Source organism: Arachis duranensis, chromosome 5 (assembly GCF_000817695.3).
Source record: "Arachis duranensis cultivar V14167 chromosome 5, aradu.V14167.gnm2.J7QH, whole genome shotgun sequence".
NCBI lineage: Eukaryota > Viridiplantae > Streptophyta > Magnoliopsida > Fabales > Fabaceae > Arachis > Arachis duranensis.
This window is the reverse complement of record NC_029776.3, coordinates 48,384,558-48,388,477: the sequence shown is the minus strand read 5'-3', so window position 1 is coordinate 48,388,477 and position 3,920 is coordinate 48,384,558.

Here is a 3,920-nt window from a genome sequence, read left to right as displayed (position 1 = left end):
AATTCAATCTCTCAAATCTTGATCAATAGCCAATTCCTTGGTCAATTCATGAGAAGAGATGAAGTATGGTCACTGATTATACCACATGCATTTCCCAAATCAAGTGTTGAGAGGATTATAGTCACATATCCATCCAAACCCAATTTGGTCCAGCATTTCTAGCTTGATCCCTTCATTCCTCTTTCAAGGTTCAAAAGAGATCCAAGTATGAATAGCTTCTTTTCCAAGATAACTACCCAATTGGATGAAGATCGAAAGCTTTCAAGTAAAATCAAGAGAAAATATAGAAGAAGAAGAATAAGAACTACACTTAATCCATTGAATCACAATAGAGCTCTCTAACCCAATGAAAAGAGTTAGTTGATCATTGCTCTACCAAAATAGAAAAGAAGAAAAGTGCAGAAAGTAAATATGAAGATTAAAACTAAAATTAAAACTTCAAAATTCATAAATGAAAATTACAACTAAAATAAAACTACTCCTAAGGAAGAAAAGAAGAGAAAAGGAAGAAGAGTGGTGGAGGGGAGGGGTCCGAAGACCCACTCCCCTTGGAGTGTGCCAATTCACAGAAGTTCGAATTGGTTTTCACCCTCTCCCCCTTCCTTCAATTCTCCAGAATCCAGAATGACTTGAATGTAAAAACTAAGGCCTTTATATAGGCTCTCCTAAATTACCAAAAATGAAATTAAAAATAAATTACAATAAAATGAAAATTCCTATTCTAGATGCTTCTTGTGGTCTTGATTGGTTGACAATTGTGGGCTTGCTTGCTTGAGCTTTGAAGTGGACTTGAGAGAGAAGTGGGTCAAGTTGAGGTCCAGGTGCCAAAGTTAGTGCAAAAGTTAGCCAGACTAATGCTACAAGTGTGGCGTTAGTGCTAAAGTCATTGTGGCTAACGTTGCACTTGCTGCCCAGTTGGTGTTTTGGGGGCTTAAAAGATACCTCTTGTTTGTGCTCCAATTTCATGCCCACTATAGATTATTATACATTGTTGAAAAGCTCTGAATGTCAGCTTTCTAACGCAACTGGAATCACCCCAATTGGACCTTTGTAGCTCAAGTTATGTTCCTTTGAAGTGAACATGGTCGCTGTCATATATGCCAACGTTACTGGAAATGTTGATTGCCAATAACGCTAGCGATCAGGGCTTCATTATTGCCAGTTTCTGAAGCTCAAACTTAGTGTCCACCCCATACTATTATACATTGTTGGAAAGCCCTGGATGTCTACTTTCTAATGCCTTTGAAAGCGCATCATTTGGAGCTCTACAACTCGAGTTACACTTCTTGGAAGGTGAAGAGGTCAGTTGACCTTAATACAGGTTGATACCATGTTCATCATTGCACTTTCGAGGCAGGTTTTCTCCCTCAAATTTAGTGTCAACCAAGTAGTGTCATATATGCTTGGAAAGCTCTAGAATCCTACTTTCCAATACCACTGAAATCACCTCATTTGGAGTTTTGTGGCTCAAGTTATGCGTGTTTGAAGAAGGCATGGTTAGGCTGTCAGGTACCACGTTAACTTCCACGTTAACTAAGTTAACGTGGGAGTTAACGTGGCTCATGGTGGCATGTGTGGCTCCTTCCAACGTTAGTGACAATGTTGGGTGTCACTAACGTTGGCGAGCACCTTCTTTTTTTACACGTTAGCCTCCACGTTAACTAAGTTAACGTGGAAGTTAACGTGGCTCCTTGGGGGGTTGTGTGGTTGCTTCCAACGTTAGTGACAATGTTGGGTGTCACTAACGTTGTCGACCACTTTGTTCCTTCACGTTAGCTTCCACGTTAACTAGGTTAACATGGGAGTTAACGTGGCTTAATGTGCTTTGGCCAACGTTAGTGACAATGTTGAGTGTCACTAACGTTGGCTTCCCCCCTTCCTTCTTAACGTTAGAGGCCACGTTAACTAGGTTAACGTGGACTCTAACGTGGCCACTCATGAGCTTGGTCCAACGTTAGTGATAATGTTAAGTGTCACTAACATTGGGTCCATTTCCTTTCTTCAAAGTTAATGCCACTAACTTTTCTCACTAACGTTGTGGCTTTCCTTCCTTCCACGTTAGTGCCCACGTTAGTGTAACTAACGTAGCCACTAACGTGGCTCTTCTCTTCTTCTTTTGGCCTGAAATCAATCAAACAAAGTGCATCAAAGTCTTGCTCTTAATCATGGGATCATGCATCATCCAATTTATCATTCAATTTATGCATAATTCTCATGAAATCATTCAAAATTCACAATGTTTGCTTGAATCAAGATGTAAGTGAATATCTACCCAAAACTAGCTTATTTCCTAAGAAAATGCATGAAACTACCTTAAAAACAGTAAAGAAAAGGTCAGTAAAACTAGCCAAAATGCCCTGGCATCAGATCTTCTGATGGAAGTCCATGAAACTTGCAGTTCTGTTGCATTAGAGAAACTAGTTGAGGCTTCAGCTCACAATTGTTTGCTCCAATGGCAGGGATTGAGATGCTTCTTCCATAAAAATTGGAAGTAGGTGTAGTATAATCACCAAGCATCCTCCTTGCGCCTCCACCGTTGTTAATGGGTTCGGCCATGTTTCTTTCTTTTTCGAGATTCTCTGTAAGGTTTTCTCTGAATTGTTGTGCTTTAGCTTCTCTTAGCTTCTTCTTCAGAGTCCTTTCAGGTTCAGGATCTGCTTCAACAAGAATGTCCTTGTCCTTGCTCCTACTCATATGAAAAAGAAGAGAACATAAAAGGAAGAGAAATCCTCTATGTCACAGTATAGAGATTCCTTTATGTGAGTAGAAGAGGAAAAGAATAGAAGAATGATGAGAAAAATTCAAACACAGAGGAGAAGAGAGGGTTCAAATTTTTAGATGAAGAGAAAAGTTAGTAAATGAATAAATAAATAGAAGGAGGTGAGAAGGAGAGAATTTCGAATATTAACTAAAAGAGAAGAGAAATATTTGTTTTTATTTTAATTATTAGTTAAAATTCGAAAATTAAGAGAAGAAATAAAAGTAAAATTAAAATTTGAAACAATTAGTTAATTAAAAAGAATTTTGAAAAAGGGTGAGGAATTTTCGAAAATTAGAGAGAAAAAAGTAGGTAGGTGATTTTGAAAAAGATAAGAAACAAACAAAAAGTCAATTAGTTAGTTGAAAAAGATTTGAAAATCAATTTTGAAAAGATAAGGAGTTAGAAAAGATTTTTGAATAGAATTTAAAGATTGAACTTTTCTTAACAAGAAAGTAACAAACTTCAAATTTTTGAATCAATCACATTAATTGTTAGTAAAGTTTTCGAAAATTATGAATTAAATTTAAGAAAAAGATTTTGAAAATCAATTTTAAAGAATTTTCGAAAATAATAAAAGGAAAAAGAAAATATTTGATTTTGAAAAAGATTTTGAAAAGATAGAATTTTTAAAATTGAAATCTTGACTTGACTAACAAGAAACAACTTATTTTAAAAATTTTTGACTAAGTCAACACAAAGATTTCGAAAATTATGAGTAAAATAAGGAAAATATATTTTTTTATTTTTGAATTTTTAATGAGGAGAGAGAAAAACACAAATATGACCCAAAACACAAAAATTTTGGATCAAAACCAATGATGCATGCAAGAACACTATGAATGTCAAGATGAACACCAAGAACACTTTGAAGATCATGATGAACATCAAGAACTTATTTTTGAAAAATTTTCAAGAAAAGAAAAACATGCATGACACCAAACTTAGAAATTTTTCATGTTTAGACACTATGAATGCAAAAATGCATATGAAATACAAGAAAAGACATAAAACAAGAAAATACAAAGATCAAACAAGAAGACTTATCAAGAACAACTTGAAGATCATGAAGAACACCATGCATGAGTTTTTCGAAAAAAAAATGCATAAATTTTAAAAACATGCAATTGACACCAAACTTAAAAATTGACACTAGACTCAA